At 37.4% G+C, this 27,530-nt stretch overlaps 1 pseudogene; it reads right to left on the reverse strand.

Moving 5' to 3' along the window:
* Nucleotides 1-1,128: 1,128 nt before the first annotated feature.
* Nucleotides 1,129-27,530, reverse strand: part of LOC149169518 (protein EXORDIUM-like 2 pseudogene) — a 51,026-nt pseudogene continuing 24,624 nt past the window's right edge.

Here is a 27,530-nt window from a genome sequence, read left to right on the forward strand (position 1 = left end):
TTTTAATGACAACATCACACAATTGAATAGATTATTCTTCCATCCAACATAAAGCTGAACCGGACATGAAACTAGCCCAACCTAAACTCAACCTTCAACTTAATAAAAATATAAATAACAAAATTCAGATAGCTAAGAAGAAAAGGACTACTAAAAAGTGTATAAATAAAAAGGTATTAAAACTCTATAAACTCTATTCAAATAGTGTCTATATTCTAACTTCAAATAGCAAAGTAGCATAATTAATCTGTTCACGTACCTTGGTATCGTTTCTTGCCTCTTGGTTGATTATTCGGCTTTTACGTTGTGTGGGGGAACATTCGTGGATGTTGTTCACCACATCTACTCTCCTTTCTACTTGACTCAATGCCAAATGAAACGCCCAAATCGTTTGGGCAACCCTTTTGAATCAACGATCAACGGCTGAAATTGTTGCAATCGTCGTGTGGCTTACAAGATGACAGGTAGGCAGAGAGGGGAGTTGATCCCAGAGGGAACGCCTTACGGCGTAAATATAATCAAAACAATAAATAAACAATCTTCTTTTTAACCTTTTTATACCAGTTGTGATAGAATAAACCACTCGAAATAAGTAAATAACACCAAAATAATCACAAAACTCAAACATTTTATTGAAATAAATGATTGAATAGCTTTATAACCATAATTAGTTAATTGATTCCTTCATCATTGGGGTGAGGATAAATGAGATATGACTTGAATAATATATATATATATATTAATAATATGACTTGATCTCAGAGAGAACGCCTTACGGCGTAATTATGGGAAAAAAATATGATTGAATGGATGTGCTATCCTGTTTTTCAAAAGAAAAAAGACTGCATATACAGGGCAGGACGCATCTACAGGCATAGCCGATGCCCCTTCTCCGATTCCTAAAAGATAGCTGTGTTCTTTTCTTCCCGTAAAAAAGGTAGCTGTGTATTTCACTGAAAGATAGCTGTGTTTTTGCCTTGCTGAAAGAAAGTATGCGGAAAATGAAACAGTAGATACCGGGAAGATTTTATGTGAAACAGATTGAAATTTTGGTAGACAACTCCCGTTTTTTCTATGAAACAAACAAATTGACAAAATAGGTAGTGGGAAAATTTTAAGTGAAACAGATTGAAAGAATGTGTTATAATATATTTTCAAAAGAATAAAAGAATGCATATACAGGACGGGACGCATCTACAGGCATGGTGGATGCCCCTTCTTCCTACGCCTAAATGTAGGCGTGCAATTACAATTACAAAAATGATTATACCAAAGGCTGGCAAGATTTGGTAGTGGGATCCCACATAGCCGGCAGCAGAAATGCCCGTCCATTAACTCCGCGGGCATTGTAGCTCGCCCCACTTATTTTATCCATCAGAAGCTCCCCAGGGAAGCCCGGGTAAGCCCCCTTTCCATATATTCCGGAGCAGGCGGAGACGGCCTCTAAAGGTGCAGCGGCATCCCCTTGGAAGTAGCCGGTATTGAATGGATTGGTGGTTGTTCCTGCCAGAACGGTGGCCATGTTGATGATCATGCCATCAATGCCCACGTCTCCGTTTGGTGCCACCAGGGGAGGAGTCTGGGGTCCGTACATGGGCTGATGAAATGGCCACGCGCACTGTCCAGGGCACTGACTCGCAGAATTCCCAACCCACGCGTATGGAATTGGAAGCTGCTCATCATGCTTCTCGGCAGCCTCCTTCCCCTGCAACATTCGGCTTCCTGTACTATTGAGATTGAGAGTGGCATGGAATCCGCAGGAGCTCATGCAGAAACCCTCCACAGTGACATCCTCGGAGGTGAGAACCAAGTACACAGCATTGGCATTTCCGGGTGATTTCCGAGGAGGCAGAGCCCCCGACTTGAGGGCAGCTTCAACCAGAGCACCAATGTCAGTCCTCTTGAGTGACTTGCCGAGGGAGTATTGTTGGTCCACCTTCTGCTTTCCAAGCATCACAACACTGGATGTGGATGTGTATGTGGATATGGATGTAGCGGCCTTGTTAGAGGGGGTGCCTTCATACTTGTGCGTGGTCTTCCACCAAGTGGAGGCGGAGGGCTGATTTTCTTTTCCCTCTGACGTCTTTGCCCCAAGAGATTGTACAAAATCCCCCACAATGGAGCGTTGAACAGGGGTGAACTGCCCATACCATATCAGATGGAGAGGAATCACCCCACTGGCAGAGAGCAGAGGACCATCATGGTAAGTCAAAACAACAGATGGCTCTTCCACCAACGCAGCAAGTTTCCTAGACTGTCCACCAGCAGCAGCGGCGAATGCTCACAATACCGCCATACAAAACACGCCCATTTGCAGGATCACAGTCAGTTGAAGCCGCGAACCACAAGCAGCCATTTGAAGGCTGATAAAATACCCTGCAACCTTCACTATCACTATGGATCGATCAGAAGAGATCCAAAGGAATCAAACAATGAAGAAAGAAGATACAATCAAGAAAGAAGTTACTGGTAGGGAAGAAAATACGGTTGTGAGATTGAAGAGCAAAGGGATGAGGTTTAAGTAGGGGGGGTTGTGGAAGCGAGGACGCGGTTAAGCAGAAGGAGGTGGTGACAGCAATGGACAGAGGGGTGCCATGCTCGCCGGCATTACAGAAATAATTAAGATGAAACTATTTGATGCCAAATGAAACGCCCAAACCATTTGGGCAACCCTTTTGAATCAACAATCAACGGCTGAAATTGTTGCAATCGTCTAACATATAATCATGTGGCTTACAAGATGACAAGTAGGCAGAGAGGGGAGTTGATCTCAGAGGGAATGCCTTACGGCGTAATTAAGCTCCTCTCCACTAATCGCATAGCTTAAATACACCAAATAATGTTGTGAAAACTCACATTTCTTGATATTTTCCAATAGATTGTGCTTTCTCAAAGTCTTGAGCACCTACATCAAGTGTGATATGTGCTCCTCTCATGTAGCACTAAAAACCCATATATCATCTAAATACACAATAACAAATGAACCTAGATAAGGGTGTAATAAATTATTCATTATCTCATGAATTTAGCTAGTGCATTACATAGACCAAATGGCATGACTAATCACTCATGATGGGCCTCATTAATTGGTATATAACTAGGCCCATATGGCCATCCTTCAGCACATAATTACCTCTTTACACACATTTGATAACATCTTTTGACTATAATGTGTTTATTAGGGAGACTAAAGGATGTTTATCATATATTGCGGCCTAACATGGTTAATGTGTAAGAAAAGAGTTCATTTACTATGAAGAGATACATTAGAGGCAGTTGGAGTAGATGTAGGAGGATTTTCCCCTACATTTACTCACCTACAACTCGATTTTCCTGTATTTACTCACCCACAATTTGAGGATCTACTAACAAATGATGAACTCATGGACTACCAGGATCTTATGGAGCTAGATCCACCTTTTTTGGGATTTTGGAGGGAAGTAGCCGTCTTTCCAAGGAGGTTTCCCCTCAATCTTTTTTGTATAAATAAGGAAGCCCAAGGGTTCAATAGAATTCAAACTTTTGGAGAAGATAGAGACTACTAAGATGTAGGAGCTTGAACTTTTAATTTCCATTCCTTTACCATGTACTTGAGCACTATTTTATGTTAATGAGAAGCCTTCTGTTGTATTCAATCTGAGTTTTCTTTAGAGAGTTGAGTCCCCTCTGGTTAGGGCCCAATCCAAAGGCTCTATTCTCTCTCTTTATGTATTTTATTCGTTCATTTTATTTCCTAGTAGTATTTTCCTTCCTTTATAGTAGGACTTATTTATGATAAATTGCTTTTGTAGGTATATCCATAACCTCTCTTGTGGGAAGTGTAGTTTGGGGTATTTTGTTGGAAAGCCAAAAGTTTAGTTATTTTCTTTGAGCAGTAGTTAGGTCTCAGATTAGCCTTCTTTTTGCATCTTTGTTTTCTACAAATTGGTGATTGGTTTAGCATTTTTATTTAATCATAGGAAGCATAATCCCTTGTGGATGTAGGTATTATACAGACTACAAGATATGTTTTCTTTTATTGTTGTAGTTATATCTCAAATAAAATTCAACTCATCCTTTCTTTGGTATTTCAACCTTCAACAATTTGCATTGTTAACATACACTAGATGTTTTGCAAGATTGAGTGACCTTTTGTGGTGTGAATGTACTAATGTTGATTTTAATGGTTAAAATCGTCATTTAAAATCCTTATCCTACCATCTTCTCATTTCTTTCTACCTTACAACTTTCTCAAAACACTTCACCAAGAGTACATTTCTAGTTTGTTGAAGGCCGCTGTGTGCATTGCTCCTTGTGCGAGATGGGCCCCTGAAGGATAATAATCTTGGAAAGGGAATCATACAACCATATTCTACCTTACACTACTCTTTCCCACCTTCAGATCACGTTTTTAGCCCTCAAAATTCTCACGGATTCAATCTTGTATAAAAATAGGGCAATCTTGTAGCATCCTATAGCAATCATGTAGCACCCTGTAGAAGCTCTCCAAACTTGACCAGAATTTTCCTTAAAGCTTTATTTTTGTCTCCTAGCCCTTAATAATGTCTCTTAGGCTATGAAACCATGATTGAGGAATACCAAAGACTACTTAGGACTTTCATTCTACCATTGCAACTCATTCCAACAATTAGGGTTAGTAGATAGGTTCATGAATTGAATAGCATAGTGATGATTTTCATGATTACTTTATGAAACACCTAATGAACTTTGTCAATATAAAATCCCTTGAATGTAGTGATTAGAGGATGATTTCATTCTCTTAACTTTATGCAAGGTATATTAGGTTTTCTTTATTTGTTTTATTCTTCTTAAGTTAAGGTTTCTATTTCAAGCATTGTTATTTCCTATGCATAGATTATGTTTTTGTTTGATGCTAATGTCTACATTATATAAGTACAATACCCTTTACATTGTTGCAAGCAAGTTAACATTTAAATTTTAGAAAGTAGGTTAGCATTTACAATTCTTCAAAGTAGAGTATCATTTCCATTTTTGCAAATAGATTAACATCTCCATTTTTGCAAGTAGATTAGTGACTTTCCTTTTATGTAATCCATTTTTCTTGAAAATATAAATTCATTCAATAGAGTGGTGTATGTATACCTTTCTCTAGTCCATTTCGTTGGAGTAACTTGAGTAGAGTGTATCCTATTGTACATATAGCACTACCACCTCTTACGTTTGTATGAACCCTGGGTTGATTATTAAAGTTGGTATCCTTGGGAGTTGCAACAATCTTGTTGCAATATTGAGGCTCAACACTTTTTGGCTCTGTACGTGTTGTTTCTACGTAAAGTTTCTTTCTATTCCATTTTACTTTTTCTTTGCATAATTTTTTCTTGTCTTGAAAAATAAAAATAAAATAAAAAAGAGAAAGAAACACAAAAAGCACACAAACTTTTTTCATGCCTCGTAGGATTAGTGTTAATCTAAGGAAATCTCTACTAAAAACCCCAACCCCTTCAAAAAGTCAATCATCACTCTTCTTTGGTGACTGCGAACCTCTTACTCTGACCACTAAGGAGATGGAAAATCCTTTAGGTGAGCAACCATAAATCTTTGAAGAACCCATAGGGGAGGAAGAACCCACATCACCTACCCAAAACATGGCTGAGAACAACTAGACTGAGCTCTTCCCTATTAGAGAAACCAATGGGGAAGACAGAATGAAAAACATAAGCCCCGCTTCTCTCCCACATATCCATGGCCTAGCTTCTGAGGACCTTGATACATTCATGTTCTAGTTTGTTGTGGTTTGTAGAACCTATGACTCCACTTTCGATGAGAAAAATTTGAAGGTGTTCCCTTCTACCCTCAAGGATGAAACCTTGTGTTGGTTCATGATCTTGGAAGGAGGTAGCATCACCACTTGGGCTCAAATGCAACAAGCCTTTAATTAGAAATACAGGGACTATTGTAGATCAACAGAAATAAAAGAAAATATATTTAGGATGACCCTAGGACCAGATGAATCGTTATAGGATTATGAAGAAAGGTTCCAACTCAACTATAGAAGAGCTAACTATACCCTTGACCCATAATGCTTGGATATTGTACTTCTCTAAGGGATTATGGAGGATTTGATGCAAAAACTTAATATGTTTTATGGTGGAGAATTTTACTAGCTAACTTATGAAGACATCAAGAAATTATTCAAGTATCAATCTAGTGTTGCAAGGAAGAGAGGTAGGTCTAGTCAAGGCTAGATCAACTCTTCTCCCTCTACCTCAACCATTAAACATGAAATAGGGAGCATACTAGAATACTTTAAGAGTGAAATGTTGTACACCTTCACCTTACAAATGGATACTATCAAGATCAAAAAGAAGCAAGAGGAAGCAGAGAGGGCATTGGCTATATTTTTCCTTGGATGCACCAAGAGGCACCCAAGAAATCAGTGTCCACTGAATTTCATAAAGGTATGTCTTTTTGGTGAGGAGAACCATGCAACTAAAAATTTTCCCTCTCTTCTAGGCCTGAAGGTTGTATATCAATGGGAAGAGAGTAGCTTGGATCAGCTTTGCTTCGTTAACCATACAAGGCCACAAGGGGGGCCTCGACCATATTAGTAAGGCATGCAAGTTGCACATTATTCTTCTTTCAATACAAACCATAGTGCACCCTTTCATCCTTGGTATCCTCCACCTCACTCATCTTGGTCCATTCACTCTCCTTGGTCCCATTCTCCTCATTATTATCCTCAACCTGTCAATACGCCCTTCTAGCAATATCAACCTCAGCCTCATCAATGGGAAACCCTTCACAAGGGTGGAGGCCTCAAGTAGCCCAACCTCTTGCCTTAATTCCTCCTCCCCCACCTCAACCATGTCTACCCCACAAGAATCCACCCAAGAAACCTCAGATGAATGCCTAACCCAATCCAAACCAAAACAATGAGCAAGACCAATAAGTCTATAGTAGGTAAAAAAATTATCTTTCTAATGTTTTGGAGATCCAAGAGATCAACCTTAGGTCTGGGAAGGTACTTACAGCTTCTCACCCACCTTCTCCACCTGAATATCTTGAAAAGAAGAAGAAATATAGTGCCCCTCAAGCCAGTATAACTCCTTATCCTGAAAGGTTGGTCTGGCCTATACAACACAACCCCAGAAGAAGTTGGGATACCTGAAGAACCCATTTGTTAAAATACCCCTTCTCTAGGTCATCGAAGATGATCCATATACAACAAGCTTATCAGGAGCCTAGAATAAGAAAAAGATATTCCCCCACTATCAATGTTGTTGGTAAACTGTCTGATTTAATGCTTGGGAGGGTTATCTCCCCAAAGTACTTAGATCTCGATAGCCTAGTAGTGGATGTGTACATTAACAGTATTGTATTCCCCAACACATTGATTGACCTTAGGGATACAACCAATGTCATTAAAAAGAAAAACTATGTTGAAGCTCAACCTCCAAGGAGCTTTGAGAAAGACCATTGTGGTGTTGCAGCTTTCATAGAGATCCACAGTAGCCCCTGAGGGAGTTATTGATCATGTGACAGTCTTCGTTGACTCCTAGGAGTACCCCACATACTTCCTTGTCCTCCAACCCAAAACCAAGTTCAATGGGTACCCTCTGGATTTAGGGAGACCTTGGTTAGTGATTCTTGATGCTTACATTAGTTGCAGGGTTGGAAACATGAAAATTAAAAATGGGAATCTCACAAAGCATCTTGTATTATAATCCCTACTCAACCCTTTTTTGAGCATGACTTACTCTTGTGGGTAGAGGAAGGAGGAGAAATATTTTTATCAGTCATCCCTCAACCCAGTTTGTACATTAGACACTACTGTAGGAAGCGGGCAGCTATATGAGGATGACCTTATTGATAACTTTTTGTAGATTTAGCCTATTGTTTCCATGCCAATTGATAAGCTAGTGGATGGATCCTTAAGGAAACCTAACAAAAACCCACTAGTTGAGATGTTCAATTCTAGTTCTTATCAATATCATGCTAACATTGTGGAAATCAATCCATCCAAAACTATGAAAATCAATCCTTCCCTCTCAGCAGAGAAAGAAGAGAAATGTTGCACTATGTTAAGACAACATCTTGATGCTTTTGCTTGGGACTATAAGGAAATGAAAGGGGTGCATCCCTTAGTTTGTATCCATCACATCTACATTAAATATGGATGTAAACATGTGTGCCAACCTCAAAGGAGATTGAACCCTTCCCTTAAAGACATTGTGAAGGAAGAAATGCAAAAGTTGTTGGATGCAAGATTCATTTACTCCATTTCACATAGTGAGTTGGTATACCCTCTTGTTATAGTACCCAAGAAGAATGGGAAGTGGAGGATCTGTTTTGACTATAGGGAACTCAACAAGGATACAAATAAAGATCATTTTCCCTTGCCTTTCATTGATCAAGTTTTGGATGGTCTTGCAGGTAAGAAGTCATTTTCATTCCTAGATGGATTTAGTGGGTATAATTAGATCCATATCATCCCTGAGGATTAGGATAAGACCACCATCACATGTCCATGTGGTACCTTTCCCTACAGGGTCCTTCCATTTGACTTGTGCAATTCCCTTACTACCTTCTATAGGGAAGTTTTGAGTATTTTTTTGATCTTTTTCATGACACAATTGAAATATACATGGCTGACTTCACTACTTATGGAAATGATTTCCATGAAGCCCTTTCCAATCTTTGTAAATTTTTAAAGAAGTGAATTGAAATGAATCTCTCACTAAGTCCCAAAAAGTGTGATTTTTTTATCAATGGAGGAATTTTCCTAGGTCATTTCCTTTCGAAGGGATCCTAGTTGAACCTACCAAGATTGACCTTATCAAAAGGGTCCTTGTCCCTCAGAAATAAAGGGATGTTAGAAGTTTCCTTGGACTAGTTGGATATTATAGGAGATTCATTAATGATTTCAGTAAGTTGGCTTCACCTTTGTTTGGATTTTTAACTAAGGATTCAGATTTTTGTTGGATAAATATATGTCAAGAGTCATTTGAAGAGCTAAAGGAAAAATTAACCACCGCACCAATTCTAAGAGGTCCCAATTAGGATTTTCCTTTCCACATCCACACAGATGCATCAGAAAAATTTGTAGGAGCAGCTTTGAGACAAGTGGAAGACAAGTTGCCCTATGCCATATATTTCATTAATAAGAACCTCTCCAAAGCTTAACTTAATTACGCAGTTATTGAAAAAGAACTCTTAGTTTTTGTGTAGTCCTTGAACAAGTTTAGGCATTATATCACTGGGTAACAATTCTTTGTTCATAATGATTATGTGGCCATTAGATATTTAATGAATAAACTTGATGTCAATGCTAGGATCATAAGATGATTATTATTGTTGCAACAGTTTGATCTAACCATTGTTGACAAGCTAGGGAAGGAAAATGTGGTTTCATATTTTTTGTCTAGACTAACATTGCCTGTAGAAAATGAGGAGATGACAGATGAACAACTTCTAGATGAGAACCAATTTTTTATTTCACTATTGTATCCTGGTTTTTTGACATAGAAAATTTCTTGGTTTCTGGAAGATTCCCTCCTAATATGTCCTCCAAGGAGAAGAGCAAGATTATTAGAAAAATATCCCCTTTCACATGGATCAGGGGAAATCTCTTCAAATTGGGACCATATCAGACCTTGAGGAGATGAGTAATGGAATATGAGGTTATTGACATCCTCTCATCATGACATGATGGACCCTATGGGGGAAATTTTTCTAGCAAGAGGACAACCTTCAAAATTCTTCAAGTTGGCTACTATTATCCTACTCTACACCAAGGTTCTAGGAGATACATTTCCAAATGTGATGAGTGCCAAAGGATGGGAAAGCCTACACCAAAGAATGAAATGCCCCTGCAACCTCAAGGGACTCTTGAGCCATTTGAGAAGTGGGGCATGGATTTCATTTGACCAATTGATCCCCCATCCTAAAACAAGAGGTATATCATTGTGTGCATTGATTATTAGAAAAAGTGGGCTGAAGTAAAGGAAGTGAAAGAAACAACAGAGCAGAAGGTGGCTGAGTTTATAAGGGAAAACATCTTTTATAAGTTTGGATTCCCAAGAGAGTTGGTCATTTTTTTTTTGAATAAGATAAAATATATTACTGTAGGAACTGACAAATTACATTTTTTGGGTTGTGTGGGAGAGAGAGAGCCCAACACAAGACCCAATAGAAATCCCTGTAATGGCTATGGATTTGTCTTTTTTACATTGAAGCCTTGGAAAAAATGGGTTCTGAGTCCAAAGGTGGAAATAGAGTAGAACCCTCTTTACAACATTCTCAATACTGAGAGAATAGAAACCGAGTGAGAAATCGAAAACCATAGCTAGGAAGACAAGGCGTGAGTCTATTTCCTCCGCGACAGACAGATCTCCGCTGAGGAAGAGAGACAAAAGGAGGTTGACGAAGTCAATCCTGGGTGGTGGTTACCAAATCTTCATCTAGACGAATGGGAGTCTCCTGATAGCTCCCCTCCTATTGCGCGGTGGTGTTTAGATGACTAGTAGAGGCGCCATAAACCTCTTTCTTGATGCTTGGGGATCCTTCAACAGCGGAATGGACCTTCATCATAAACTTCTTCCTGATAACAGTGTATTGCGGTGCATCTCGAGTTATGAATTGGTAGTGGTGGATGGCTTCAATGTACATCACAAAATTCTCAGTCATACTGTCAATATTTGTTACGAGTGCCTTGGAGCACTCCTCCTACTCCTACCTCATGAGCCCCATTATGGTTTTCATTTGCCACCATGTTTCGATAGTTCGCGTGTAGAGATTTCCACACACTCAAGTGAAGGCTAGATTCAGAATCTAGGCAAAATCGGTGTCGACATCCTCAGTTATGATCTCTCTTCTAAGATCATTTTCTTGGGCTTCTAAATTGGCAATTCGTTGTTGTGTTCTAGGATTAACCGTCATCGCATAGCAGAGAGTTGCGCGTCATGCGTAGGTCTCCGCGCGAGTAGTGGGGGACATACCCAGAGATTTCCAACAAGAGGTTACGCGACTACACGCACCTCCCTAACTGGGACCAGGGGTAGAGCATTTCTTCAGGGCCATGTGAGGAGTATAAGGGCTTGGGAGCGAGAGGAACCAAGGAGGAAAGGAACAATAGAGAGGGATGAGGGTAGAGAGGTGAATGAGGGGGGATAAGGGGGAGCGGAAAATAAATATAACCTGGGGGATACAGGGAGGTTGGGAGTAGGGAATAGGGGCGGGAAGGGGAAGCATGCGAAGGTCTAATGCAAGGCGTCGGAAAAATAGTCGAGCAGAGAGGATGTGACATGGAGGCGGCGGTCTCACAAGGGAAAGGGGAGGTGGAAATGAGGGCTTTAGAATCAGGCAAGCCAATGATGAGTCTGGGCGCGTGCACCACACTTTTGTCCTTCGTATGGAACTAAGAGTCTATTTTGAAATGATGAAGGGTACGCAAACAATTATTGTTCGGTGGAGTGGTTATCTTCAACATTAATTGATGTGTAGTTTTGACAGAGTTCACTATCCTCCAAATCTTTCCAAGCTCGGTAATTCAAGCATAGGATCCCATTAGTACCCTCATTCGCCAGTCTGTGTGCGAGTTTATTGCCCTTCCTTCTGATTGCTTGAAAGTGGAGGCCTACCCTGTTATCAATCCTTTGCTTGATCTAATGTATTATTTTTTTAAGCGCTATTTTTCTGAAATTTTGTCCACATCAATGCCCTGTTGAAGTTTTTTTCCAATCTGAGTGGCCAACGTGGAATCTCCTTCTACAATCAGAGGACTGAGCTTTAGGTTATGCATTATGGGGATTCCATTTTCCAAGGCATGAAGTTCTGCAACATTGTTTGTGGCTGAACCTATATTTCCCTCATATATCCAGATTATTTCTCCTTTTGTGTTCCTGAAGACTCTTCCAAAACTGGCTTGGCCCGAATTACCTTTAGCAGCATCGTCGTAGTTGAGTTTGAAATTCCCCTCTTCTAGCGGTCTCCAGATATTTTTTTATTTTCATGCCTGGAGAGGGGGTTGACTTCATGTACCTTGATCTGAAGGAGACCCAACATTGAGAGAATTCTCTTTTCGAAGATAGTGTGAGGGGCTTTGGTAGTCTGAGTAGGTAGAGAGGTCAAAGTTTCTTGGATTGTACTTTTGATATTCGAGATTATGATTTCCTCCTAGGTGGAGATGCCCCGAAAGATTCTTGTGTTGCGCTCCTTCCACAGTGCCCAACAGACCAGACCAGGAATTAAATTCCGTGCGCGATTAATCATAGGATGTGAGGAGAAGATAGATCTCCAGTTCGCGATGGTGTTTTGAATGGATGAGCGGTCCCGATCTGAGCTATTAAAAACCAGTAAAATCGAATTCCATAATTTGGACATGCATGGGCATACATTCAACAGGTGATTAGGGGTTTCTTCTTCTTTCTAGCAGAGAAGGCATCTCAAGGGGCCGATGAAACCTTTTCTTCTTAGGTTGTCCCATGTTAAAATATTTCCATGCATGAATAACCATAGAAAGATTGATACTTTCAGTCAGTGCTTCTTGTCCCAGATTGAGTTCCACTTCGGGTCTGGTTGAAGTTTATCAAGCTTGGCAATGTATCTGTAGTCTTCTTTTAAATTGAAATGCCCTATTGAATATTGTCCCCCATCTAATCCAATCCTTGATTACATGGATGAGAGGTCTGACCGGGCTTGGGGATTCATATGTCGAGTCCAATCTTTTTTATCCATCCATATTCTCCATTTGTCCTCTTCGTCACTCGTTTTCTAGTACTAGCTGACTCCGATCTTCCATTTGTTTTGGATATCAACCTTGATTTGGTGATAATGATCTTGGTCAAGTTCCAACCTTTGCTGCCAGGCATCCTCCCAGAAAATAGCCTTGTTTTCGTTACCTATTTCCCAGAAACTATGATTTTGAATGACATCCATTTTTGCCCACGCTTGGTTCCAGATGACTAAGCCTTTTATATTACCATTTAGCCTGATTATTTGCTCTTGAAATAGGGAGGGGATATACTTTTCTTTCTATATGATTCCTCGAGGGGAGTTGGATTTTGTAATCCATCTCCATAATTTTTTAGCTCCAAAGACCTTTCCCAGGAGGTCTATGTCTCTAAGACCAAGGCCTCCATCTTTTTCGGGCTTGCAAATTATTTCCCATGCCACTAGAGCCCATTTTTTTTTTTACCTATGCTCCTCTCCATAAGAAGTTCCTCTGCAGGTTTCTGATTTTTCTTCAAATCACTTTTGGGGCTGCCAAAGCCGAGTACAGGTAGAGCGAGATGGCCTGTAAAATATATTTTACCATGATAAGATGACTTGCCTGATTGAGAGATCTGAAGGTCCAATTGGAAATTATTTTCTCCAATTTATTCATCATATCCTCCCAAGTGGTCTGGGAGAGACACTTATCTATAAGGGGAACTCCAAGGTAAGTGGAGGGGAGGGAACTGATGGGAATGACCAGAAGTCTAGCGACCAGAAGTCTAGCGATGTTCCTGTGGATGGGTAGCAGAGTGTTAAAGAAGAACAACTTGGATTTCTCGGGGTTCATAGAGGTTCCAGAGGCAACAGAGAAGTCAGACATAATGGACATGAAAGAGGAAGCTTCTTTGATAGTTGGGAGCCCCATAAGAAGGGTTTCATCCAAAAATTGTTGGTGTGTGGAGGGGGGATAAGGGGCATGAGGATGGAGACCAGTATTTTTATTAGCTTGCAAGGAAACAGAGATTGATCGGCTTAGCCCTTCAGCCATTATGACAAAGACGAAGGGAGAGATAGGATCCCCTTGCCTGATACCCTTGGAAGGATTGAAGGGTTGCGAAGGGGAACCATTCACAGGATGGAAGAGAAATATTCCAACACCATAGCCATGATCCACTTGATGATGTCTTTGAGGAACCCACACTACAGGGAAAAAGGACATTAGTGAGGGGAAAAAATGTCACCATAAGCTCATTGGTGACGGTCAAAAGAGCCTTTGTCACCAAAAACTGAACGTCACCAAAAGTATATGTTTTGTAGTGACACTCAAAGTCCATCACCAATAATGATTTATAATGACGGATAGTGACTGTCACTATTTCATATGAGTAATGGTGACAGACCATAGCGTCCGTCACCAAAAACTGAACGTCGCCAAAAGTATAGGTGTTGTAGTGACATTCAAAGTCTTTCACCAATAATTATTTATAATGACAGATAGAGACCGTCACCATTTCATCTGAGCAATGGTGACAGACCATAGCCTTCGTCACAAAAAACTGAATGTCACCAAAGGTGGCGTCATAAAAAGTATAGGTGTTATGGTGACATTAAAGGTCTGTCACGAATATTGATTATAATGACGGATAGTGACCATCACCATTTCATATGAACAACAAAAATTTGTTGTGATGGATCTTTCATGGTCGTCACTATTGGTGCATATATATATGGTGACATTCGTTGACCCTCACCAAAAGCCGCATTTCCATAAGTATAGTTGTTGTGGTGACATTCAAGGTCCGTCACAATAATGACTATAATGTCGGACATCGACCGTCACCATTTCATATAACAAAAAATATTTATGGTTACAGACCTTTGAGGTTTGTCACTATTGATGCATATATATGGTGACGTTCATTGACCGTCACCATTTCATATTTTGGTGACGGTTGAAAATTGTCACCAAATCTCATTGGTGATGGTCAAAAGCTCATTCCATATGGATCATGTCAGGGCACAATGGAATAAAACCACCAACCTCCTACTTGTAAAGCAAGTGCTCTTCCATTGAGCTAGCACCCTTTAAAGAATTAGACTTTTAAAATTAGACCTTGAAACTTCATAAATTGTAAATTCTACAACTTTCAATAAATTAAAGTCTCAACAATATTTTACTAAACAAGCAAAGAAACATCGAAGCTACAGGTCCCTACCTAATGGTTATGGAAGTTATGAAAAGTGGGTGGAGGGAAAAATAATTATGTATAAGAGAATAAATATGTTCAGTTGAATACTCAATTAGAAGTGAAAGTTTGAAGACATTTATAATCTATAAATGACCTATAACTAGAAAATGCACCAAATATTGCAAAGGAAATGTCATAAGTTGATAACATATGGAAGAAGAACATTGATGAAGACAGATGCAATATGTTATAGGTTGAGTGAAAGAAAAATCTCAATGTTGTTGTTGTTTGGTGTTTAGATATCTGAATGATATCTAAACTTCTATGCAAATGTAACATGGATCTCCAGAAACCATGAACGACATATATATATATATATATATATATATATATATATATATATATATATATATATATATATATATATATATATATATATATATATATATATATATATATATCCCCTTTACATAAACCAACATGCAATTTGGAATTTCACAAGTCCACACTCAAAACATGACAGCAACCAACAAATAAAAGAAATTGACTTGGACAGAAAGCAATAGCTTCACCTTCATTCTTGAGCTGCTTCTGTTTATTTGAATTTGACTCAGGACATTCTTTATCTAACAAGGAATCAAAATCATCACTAGTATTAAATTCATCCAACAAGGACTTTGGATGTCCCACTAACATCTGCGTTTTTGTTGCCATGCCTGAAAACCATAGAGTTTCTTGTTGATGGTAGAATAAGATGTGTGCCTGCTGCTCATGAACACATTCCTTACTAAACATTGTTACCTAAAAAAACCAAAGAGACAACTCAATATCAGCATACACAAAATCCCCTACCGAAATATAACCATAACTTAGCAAAGAAGTCTAAAAGATGTTCTTAATTAACAAACTTTGTATTTGGAAATATTGTTTCTTTAGATTTAAAAAAGATTATGTTGTACAACACTTTGTCTATTTATCAGGAAATTATATCATAGCATATGTCAGACGGTAGCAATCTACAGTACCTAAAGTAAAAAGACAAATTTGCTCAAGAAAATAGATTTACAAAAGAGATTTGAAAACTATAAGTTTTTCATCAAATCTTTACTTAATTTAACAACAAACTAGTTGGAGTTTCAAAATCAAAATCATTCATAGGAAATGAATAGGACAATAGAAAAATTCATTATTCATACAAATAAAGCTAAAGTCACTGTTTCCATTGTAGATAACTAAAATTTGGGCAGTGGTATAACAATTAGAGCTTATTTTCTGGGAAGACTCGTCAATACCATCATTTTTTTCCACGGTCTGTTGTGTCTCTAGATCCAGATTAGATAGCTTGTCATTCTCAAGTTCTACCTTTCAAGTACTGATTTCTGGCTCACCCTTTAAAACACAATTCTACCACTCCATTTTATTTTGTTTTGTCAAGAGAATTGGCAGGACCTTCCCATCCTTTGTTTTACATAATCAATAACCATCCATCAATGATATAAAGAATAACAGATACACAACAAAGGCCAAAGATGTTCTTGTTGTATACCTATGTTCTAGGACTCATTTGACCTTACTAGTGCAAAGAGCTCACCCTGAAAAAATAACATCCACGTGGAATTTATAAAAAAAAAAATCAAGCTCCAAGTAAACCAATCAAAATATGAACATCCTTTTAATCAATAAAATCTCTAACTTAAAATAAAAGTGGCCTAGAATTGAATGTAATATCAATCATGTCAAGTAACTAACATCGGGTGAGAAATACAATCCATGCATATTGGATTAGTGAAATAATTGATCTGGTAAAGCTCCAAAACAGATGACTTAGAGCAAATAAATGACTTATAAGTAAGACATGAGGTTGCCCTTTCAACCCTGTCGTTAAATAACTCTTCTTTATGTCACTTGCCATTAAACTTTTTTTGATACCAGGTGGAAGTGGTATTGTAACATTAACCTCTGATAGTCTGTTTCCACGACTACTTCTCAAGATCCACTCCATTACCAACATTTGGGGCTAGATAAGATACATGCAAAAACCATTAATATGAAAATAAAATCTACATCCTTGTAAAAAAATGGAAGGAAAAAAAATATCCACAAATTGAAATAGACTGTAGGATACCTCATTCCTACAACATGATTATCTTGTCATGAACAATAAAAAAATAAATCATAAGAAATGTAATTTCTACCACATTTTGACAATGAAATCTTTTGCATATTCTATGAAAAATTGATGAAAAAAGTTAGCTAAAGCTTGTCAGCATCAGGATTATAGTAAAACATAAAGGAATCGCTCCAATGCATATATAATCCTAAACATAAGTATCTATACATATAAGTATTTATTGAGGACAATGTATTTTGTGAAAATATGGAAGTCAAATCTTTGAAATAACACAATTTATGGTACCACTGCCTTATGAAGTCCATTTATTTGAGTATTTACGGAGTCCATTCAGGGATTTATTCAAAGTTAAAAGTTCAAACAATTAACATGTAGCCTAAAAAAACTCAGATTTGAAAAGGAGATAACCCAAAGATGTAGAGTATATATCTCACATTTATATATCCTAATTTCCAGACATTGAAATGACACTTTTTAGCATATTATTGTGAATTCAGCCCAAAATTCTAGAAAAAAATATTGATGCTTGTTTTGCTAATATATAAGTTTTATACATGCATTTATTTAAACAGTTAGCTTGCAATGTCAAACAAATCTAAGGATGCACGCAATACATTGCATCTTTAGTGTTGGTGTGTGAACTTGAGACAGCAAAGTCCAACATTAACATTTTGCCTACATTATGCACTAGCAAAATAGGTGAACAATAGTATTGTAGGTATGTGTTATGAATATATGTATTGTAGACCAATAAGAGTATGGTTGGAACATTCATGTCCAACCCTTCCAATTTTGCCTATAATTTTCACTGGTCTAATAGGTGAACAATAGAACTATAGGTGTGCATTCTATATAACTTACCTAAATCCAACACCTTCAGTATAGAAATTTCAAAGAATGTGTCTAGAACTGGTAGGTAATTTTCAAAATGAAAGAGTTGGCTTGATTGCTTCTAAAGAAGACTAGATTCTTACATTGTTCAATGTAAAATCATGACACCTTTCCAAGCTTAGATGGAACAAAAAGGAACCAAGCTAGAAGGTTATTTAAAGAATACTTACTTAGCTAGGGTAAAATGTTAGCCCTTTTTTATCAAAAAGCATAAATGTAAAAACTTTAAGAAATTCAGTGAAGAGACTGTAGAAATGTTCTTATCAAACCACTAATGTAAACAAAGCTAAGAAATATTGCTTTGTAGAAGAGATATTCATGTTCAAGTTAACAAGAAAGTGACCTTTTAGCATAGTTAATGCACTAGTGCTCATGTCGTAGTGTCCCAGGGCATGCTAGGGACTACAGGGAGTGCTCATGTACATCTAGAGAAGAGGTGGGGAGACATTGAGCTATAGTCAGGAGGACTACAAGTGATGAGGGGCAGATACTTGAGGTACCCAACCTCTTGGATTATACCTTGTTACGGGAGCCCCGAAGAGAGAGTAGCAGGACTGGCAGATGTGGGTAGAGACAGATGTGGATGAAGCAACAGAGAGTGCTATAGTGCAGGAGTCCCCAGGCATCGTGAGGCTAGCAGGCTGCAATAGTGAGAGCCCTAGTTGCAGCCACAAAGGAGCCCTAGCTGCAGTCATGAAGGGAGACCTAGATGCAATCTTGAAGGAGCTCTAGCCACAGTCAAAAAGGAAGCCCTAGATGTAGTAAAAGGCAGCCCTAACCATAGTCAAAACAAGGCTTAGCCACAACAAGAGAGAGGCCTTAAACGTGGTCTAGAGAGAGGCCTAACATGTAGTCAAGAGAGGCATAAATATGCAGTCAAGAGAGGCCAGATACACAACAAAAGGAAGGCTCTTATCCACAGCAAAGGAGGCCTTAATCCGTAGCAAGATGGAGGCCCTTATCAGCTATCAAGAAGAATCATATAGTCGTAGTCAAGGAAGGTCTAAAGCAGCACTCAGAGAGGCCCTAGACACAGTCAAAGGGAGGCCATAGCCACTGCAAGAAGGATCCATAAGACAGCAAGAAAGAAGCCCTAGAAGCAACATGGAAGTCTTATGTTTTGTTGTAGGTACAACGTGTGAAAGAGAGGTCTTTTTTAGTGTTTTTCTTGGGTGCTTTTGTAGGGAGAAGGGCTGAAGTTTGAAGTTTAAGATCACAGCAAGAAGAGGCATTCAACGTGGGTTAAATAGGGTTGTTCTGCAACTATTCCATGAAGACTGAAGGGTTGAAAAGAGGCTGAGTATCTTGCTTGAAGCTTCAGCTAAAGGATGACTTAGCTTAATAAAGTTCATGATGGCATTTTACAATCATATACTTATGAGAAAACCCAACTCTTATTATTGGGACTTATCCTAGTGTCCTGATAGGTGGGATATAGAGGAAAAATATGATCTCCCTTTCTCCATTGCATTCCTCCCACCTTGACAATCAAAAGGGGACATAATGAATTTCATATACACATACTTAATAGATATATATTCCCAATCTCTTGCCATCTACTAGTTGTGCCTGCTTGAGCTAGGCCCAAGCAATTATTCAATCCAGAGCATGCATATCCCTACTTATTCTCCACACACCTCTGGGTGGATCTCTCTATCCCTATAGTGCCAGTAAAAGGGTTTCGATATGGTAAAGGGTGCTAGCTAGTTTTTTGAACCTTTGTATTTGCATCTATTTTCACCTAGCCTTACCCTACTCTCATCTCTATGTATTGTCAAATTAAACCAACTACACAATCAGAAACTTTGTTCTTGTGTGGTATCTCAAAACACTTTTCAAACATAAAATTACAACATATTGTCACAAGGAGACTAATCATGGTTTAACAAATCAAACTTGACATCTTACATTAACAATTTCCTTTTACGTGATGCCAGTGTTCTGCCCAGGCCTTGGAACCATGCCTAAAGGGGTGTACTACATGATCAGGGATTTTCACTTCCAGTAAACTTAATTATAACTAATTATGAGAACAAGATAGCATTGTTTATATACCAGATTACTTAAATTAAAGATTAGCTTCATGTATGAATTACAGTGCACTGATAGAAACAGAGATAGTTTCCAACAAAAAGCACCCAAAAAAGAAGCAAAAGTCATAGGAGACACTTATTTCGCTTCTTCAGTGCTAGTCTTTGAAGACCTCCACCACCATCATCACTTCCACATTCATCCTTCTACACCTCAAGAGTTGCAAGTACCACTCTGCCCCTGTTTCTTGAAATCTCTCTGGTAGGAGTCTCTGTAGCCTTCTCAGAACAAGGAATCATAAGTCAACTGGTTTTGTGAGGCATCAACTCCTCACCACTTTCAATAGCTTCCATCATCAACTTCCAGTCTTTAAAATCAAACAGAAAACAAATTGGTTGTAAGAAGCTTCTCCAGATGCCATTTCTGTAGCTCTGGGAGCATTTTTGGGGACAAAAAAATGTTTTCCATTTTCATCGACGTTTATTTCAACTCTACCATCCTTGACTAGAAATGATAACGCAAAGTTGTTTTCTACTGTCTGGGAAAAAGATATTCTATTTAGAACCAATTTCTCTAATATGGCTTGCTTCTGTTTTTGCGAAATGTTAAATATGCTTACCATATTCTTGTCTGTTTCTAATTTTCATCTTCCGGGGACTCTTTCACTACTTTAGGTCGAGTGATTTCTATCGGCTTAGTCTGTTTTCTCTGTACTATAGCTTTCCTTTGCTTTGGTTCATTATCCATTGGTCCAAGCACAGTGCAAATTCCTGCCACATGCTGGAAAACAAAAATAGCTAAAAGCCCAATATTTCTCCATGATATTTGGGTTTGATCATCATTTCCCTCCAAGACCTTCTTCCATATGCCTGGTCACTATAGTTTCTTAGAATATCACTACTAATAAAATCAACTAGAGTATCACCATCATTGTTTTGTGATCTGTTAATGGTAGCGAGGAGTGTGGATGTGAGATCAACTAGTGTATCAGCATTTGTAACTTGCTCATGAGGTCTCTAAACAAAATTATACAAGCTCTCCACTTTGCTAATTATAGCCTCAAATTTTCCATATTCTGCTTTTAAAATATTTTCTCTCTCCTCAACAATCAAAGTCTTGAGGGGATGATAATGGTACCTTAATATACAGTGTTGCACCATACTTTGATTTTTACCATTGCATGTAGTAGCATATTCTTTCTCTCTCGGGGGCTTATTGTGGCCTTGTTGTGATCCTTTTACCCCACGAGAGGAATCTTCCAATGTCTGACTCAATGTTTCTTCCTCTTTAACTCTAGGTTGGGTACCAAGACTTCTACCCATCCTTTCTATCACCTGCTTTTGGAGTTGATAGAAATGAAAATATTCAACCAAAGCTAGAAGGAAGGGCTTGAAATTGAGATTTTTTATTGAAGAACTGCCGTGAATTCGAAAGAGAGCAAGAAAAGATTTTCATGTTGCATTGAAATGAGGGAGGGCATGGAGTTGTGATTTCCCCTACCCTGATAAGTCTGCTTTGTAATAAAAGAGGGATGAAGGCCCACTACAATTGATATAAAGTCCCAAGACATATGCATTGTCAAATGAAATGCGTAGGTGCAGTGTGCCAATTAAGCATGAGGATTGGGAGAAGTGACACATGTGGGAGAGTGGCCATATTATTGAAGAATTGTTTACATTGAGGAAGGACACCATTTTAATATGGTAAGAATGTCAATTCTAACATGGAGAGTTTCTAGCACCACTTTCTCATCTAAATGAGGGAGTTTACAATTTGTATATCTTTGTCTCAGTCCCATGGTTAATATATTAGTGTGAGGATCCACTGTTTCATGATCCATATGTTGGATGCTTTGCTGAACTTAAGCTTTATAAGGAAATCTCTTTAGATATCCAGAACTTCTCAGAAATTTATTTGAACAATTATTGTCTTGCAACAATGTTTATTGATGATAAATTGCTTGGTAATGTACACATGCATAGAAGAGAGTGAGTGATGGCATGGATTCTCGGCCTTTTGGGTCGAAATGACCACCTCTAAAGATAATATTTGGAATATCCTATGAGCCTTTCTTTGAGATGGCACCCAAGAATTTGGAGTGAAGACATCAAGGAACTCTATATTTTGACATATTCCAGCTGAATCGCCAAGCATGCAAGAGAAACTAAAACCAGGGGTTATATAAGTAATATCCCTAGTTATGGGAAATCCAGGCTTTTAGAGGAATATTTACGCATTTAATAATTGGATGAGGATGAATATTTCTGTTACACTACGTGTTGTTATTGATATGTTTGGACGTTTTGGGTGAACACTTGGCTGATCTTCAATAACATCCAATAACCTTATACATTTAAATTTATAATTTTATATAAAAATACACATTTTAAATATTAAATATAATCACTAAATCCGCTTTTAAATAAAACCAACACAAAATAACAAAGAAAAAATTGTAAAAACTTAACCATAGAACACTAGGGAGAACACGCAACCTGTTTGCAACAAATTTGTTCAGTTAGCACCTAAGCTATATATGGTTGACTTCTAACCATAGATTATGACAATGCCTTCAAAACCTATCTAGAAAACCAATGCTTTTTATCATTCATGTCTACGTCCAATTGGGAAGAGATCCATATTGCAAATGAACCAGATTAACGTTTTCCATAAAACAGTTTCAAGAAACGAACTGTTTTTGGAAAACCCAGTTTCTTGCATTAAAAAACAAAAACTACCGTATAAAACACTGTTTTCCATACCGTTCCATTTTTTATATGATTTTTTTCATAAACGAAGACTTTCATTCCGTTTCTAGTAACAGAGCTTGAAATTGAGATTTCTGATTAAGAACTACCATGAAATGGAAAGAGAGAAAGAAAATCTTTTCGTGTTGCATTGAAATGAGGGAGGGCAGGGAGTTACCCTGAGAAGTCTACGTTGTTGTTTTTTCGGCTGTTTTCTAGTGTGGTATACTACCAAACTACTATAAAAGTTCAACCTATATTTAATATAAATTTCATTTCCAATATAGTAATTAGGGGGCTAGTTCATTTGAAGCTAAATTCTTAAAAAACAAAACCCAAATAGCCTAATTTAGGTGAAAAAGTTGGTAGATTGTTTGAAGAAATTGAAATCAAGGAAGGAATTAAAGGAGCGAAAGGGTACTTGTCCAAGTATTTTCTTGGGCTCTTGAAAGAAGACCAATCCTTCTAATCCTTCCATCGTGGTCCAAATTTTCCCAGCGAAAGTAGATCCATGTTTTGTGAGCAAGCCATTGATGAGATCCTCCTCAATCTTATTTCTCAACGCATCCAAATTCAACCATGAAACAATAACTCCCAGCGAATTACTGCAACATTTCATGTGAAAATATAAAACACATTTGCAAATCAATTCTAAGAATGGCCATAGATCTAGAAACCCTAAAAATTGATCCAATGACCTGTACCTGTTTCCATATAGCCACAGATCAGATTGTACTGTGCCCATGGTCTTTCCCTTTTTTTTTCAACTACTCAACATATATTTCATGTGAAAACATAAAACAAATTTTCAAATCAATTCTAAGAATGGTCATCAATCTAGAAACCCTAAAGATTGATCCAGCGAACTGTACCTATTTCCATATAACCACATATCATATTATATTGTGCCCATGGTCTTTTTTTTTCAACTACTCAACATTCATTTAAATACACTAAGGCGGGGAAGAAAACTTGTTATTGTCTTTCCTTTTTTTTCAACTACTCAATATTCACTCGAATACACTAAGGCGGGGAAGAAAACCGGACATAATGGTCTTTCCTCTTTTTTCAACTACTCAACATTCATTCGAATACACTAAGGCGGGAAGAAAACGCGCCAAAATGGTCTTTCCCTTTTTTTCAACTACTCAACGTTCATTCAAATACACTAAGGTGGGAAAGAAAACACGGCAGAAATCACGTTTTTAATTTGGATGATCATTAAATTTTTTAATTATAATTATGTATTTTTTTATAAATTTTAAAAACATTATATTTTATGAATATATCAAAATGTATGGAATGAATATTTTATTATCTTATTGTATACTCATTTCAAAAAATTATATTTTTTATTTTTCAAAATTACAAAATAATTAACCATGTTGTAAGTTGTAATTTTAAACAAATTCAGATTTGGATTTTGTATAATTAAAAAAAAAAACTATAAACACTTTTTATTAATGTTTAATTATCTAATACTAATATTATGGGTTTCCATGTTATTTAAACAAATGAGATTTGGTTTTATAATTATTATGTCAAAATTTAAAGCTAAAAAATAACTTTTAACAATGCAATCTTTTATAACCAATTTGGATGTAGTTCATTGTTATGGCAATAAAAAATGAATCTCATGAGTCAATTTGGTTGTAGTTCATTGTGATGGTAGTAAAAAATGAATCTCATGAGCCTAGTCCCACCCACACATTGGTATAGTTCCACCCAAGGAACCATTGATCTTTCTCCATGAATCGGTAATATTGTACCAAGAAGCACCATAATGTATGGTATTTCTATTTCCCACAATTGAAAAAGCACTATAAATCCTTCTACATGAGCATTTTGCTTATGTATTGTTGAACTAAACATGGCAAGACTTTCCTGTGGCAACAAGAATTTCTGAAACCCTCATCCCCCCTATCACAATATATCTTAGAATCCGTCATGTTGGAGTGTAGTATCCCTAGTAAGCATATAGCAGTGTAGGGGAGCACAACCTCAAAGTTAATGAGAAGCCAAGGGGAAAGGTTTGTGCATCTAAGAGTGATACCTCGATTACATAGATGTGGTTTTCTAAGCTTTTGCATTAATCAAATGTATATTTGAGGGAGAATTCAACCATAAAAAAATGCTTGACTGAATTTTCATACACAAGGGTTGATTCTACTTCGAATTTTGATACTTTGTGTTTACTCACTTTAATGTCATTACATATAACTAATAATTTGCAAGTCCTTGTCCCATTTGATCTCATTTTATTTCAATTGTGAAGTGACTAAGCCTTGAACCCCAAATCCTCATAGCTAAGATTTACAAAGTATGCATTGCCTCATTTCCTCTCATTTTACTTTAGTTAAATGGAGCAACTATGCCTTAGCCCCAAACCCACACAACTCAGCTTTGTACACTACAGAATCCTCTCTCTCCCTAGTATTGCACTTGGTTTAGATATACTTTTTTTAGAAGAGAAGCAATGTCTCACTAAATACCTTACATGTTAACTTATCATCTGATCCCATTACATTTTCCAAGCATTGAGGACATTAATAAAATTTCAAAATTCAATTTCACACTCATTTGATGTAATCACCATGTTCCATCAATTTCAAGTAAACTCTACAAATAAATATAAGTAATTATTTTGATTTTTTCATTGATTCTAAATTAGCAAGTGAGAAAAATGCAAATGCGTCTTTATTTTTAAAGTACAATCATCCAAAAAAACTCATCAAAGACTAAAGATAGGTTAAAACATTTATGGAGTGAAAAATATTGTTGGTATCCTCCATAATAACACTACTTTCAGAAGTTGGGTTCAGATTTTACCACAAATGAAAGAACCAAAGTGAGAAGCTTATTTTAAAGTTTTTATAACATGATACATTATAAGAAAATTTGAAGAAGCACACAATACAAAAAAAATTTGTATCTAGTATCATTCTAGATAGAGAAATGTACTTGTTAGGCTATCTATGACATGAGTAAGAATTGCTACCCACCTACTTTCAAAATCATCATGGACATGTAAATATTAAAAAAGGAATTGATTAGGCTACCTATGACTAAATAAGAGGTATTCCCCACCTTTCCAAACTATCATGTACATTTAAGCTATCATATCTTATCAACATCCTTTCTATGATGCAACATGTTACAACTTTCCATTATATTTATGCATTATATGAGTTGATGTACTTGTAAGGTGCATAAATTCCAAATTAATTGTCCAAATACCCATGTTTCCACTAAATTAATTGTTTAAGTAAGAGACACATTTTTTTGAAGGAAGCATGCATCACTCAAACACTGCTCTACTCATAGTTTACAAACCCAACCAATTTATCATACACAAACACATTCAAGACTAATCCACAATAACAAACAGTTATCAAAAAAATATTCTTCATCAAACATCTACAAATGCATAAACAATGAGGAGACAAGAGACACATAGAATATGTGATCAACCAGGGCCAAAACCTCTCCAACATGAGAGGAAAACCCAAACGAGATCTTCTTCTTATATAGACTTCAATGGATGAATACCAAGACCATGGCCTAGACCCTTGACTCAATGACCTCTCCAAGACCAAGTCACAAGCCTCCTTAATTCAACTTCCTTATTTTTCCTTGAGTCAACGATGATCATACTTCTTCCTTCAATAACTCAACTATCCTTCAAATTATAGTTCCATAGATCAGATTTGTAGTTCTTGGCCCTCTTGCATAAACCCTAGATCGTATGGTTGATCAACCTTTTGAACCTTGATCTTCTTTGCTTGGATGGTATGAACTCTTATTATAATTCAGCATGTAACCTTGCTTATCTTCTTCATTGATTCGACTTCTTGGACAACAACAAGATATTAGACCTTTTCTGTAGTAGATAGTTCTTCCTTCCTTCGCACGTGTGGATCTATTAGCCCTAAAACAGACCCATAAACAACAACAAAATCTTCTCTCTTTGTTACCTTCTCTTGGTTGGTTATCTTCGCACTTCTTATTACAGACTTAGTTAACCAAATTTTCTTGTCCACAAATGGAGGATGAGCTACCCTATATATAGTATTTTTTCTATCAAAAACACATGCTAAGAAGTATTAAGGAGTGATAGGGGAACACAAGAGAGCAATAGGTGAAAATAATGCATGCAAATGAACGATTAAGATTTTGTGACAGGAAGTGTTAGTGAGTTCCAGGTGTGCTAAGGAGGGAGTGATAACGTATGCTAGGCAGTGTTAAGGCATATTAGAAGCCAGGGAAACATGCCAAGATGTGTTAGGTGCTAGGGTGTGTCAATACATGCCATAGAGTGTTATGGAGTGCCAGGGAAACATAAGGGGGCATTAGTTTCAAATGCATGGAAATGAATGACTAAGAGTGTGTGACAAAGTGTGTCAGCGAGTTCTAGGTGTGCTAAGGAGGTGACGACAAGGTATGTTAGGTGGTGCCAAGAAATTCTAGAGTGTTAAGGCAACATCAATCCCATGGTGAATATATTAGTGTGAGGATCCACTGTTTCATGATCCATATGTTGGATGCTTTGCTGAACTTAAGCTTTATAAGGAAATCTCTTTAGATATCCAGAACTTCTCATAAATTTATTTGAACAATTATTGTCTTGCAACAATGTTTATTGATGATAAATTGCTTGGTAATGTACACATGCATAGAAGAGTGTGAGTGATGGCATGGATTCTCGGCCTTTTGGGTCGAAATGACCACCTCTAAAGATAATATTTGGAATATCCTATGAGCCTTTCTTTGAGATGGCACCCAAGAATTTGGAGTGAAGACATCAAGGAACTCTATATTTTGACATATTCCAGCTGAATCGCCAAGCATGCAAGAGAAACTAAAACC

The sequence above is a fragment of the Pinus tabuliformis genome, chromosome 4_2 (genome assembly GCF_031772625.1).
Source record: "Pinus tabuliformis cultivar Carrire ecotype Pingquan chromosome 4_2, CPIR1, whole genome shotgun sequence".
Lineage (NCBI taxonomy): Eukaryota > Viridiplantae > Streptophyta > Pinopsida > Pinales > Pinaceae > Pinus > Pinus tabuliformis.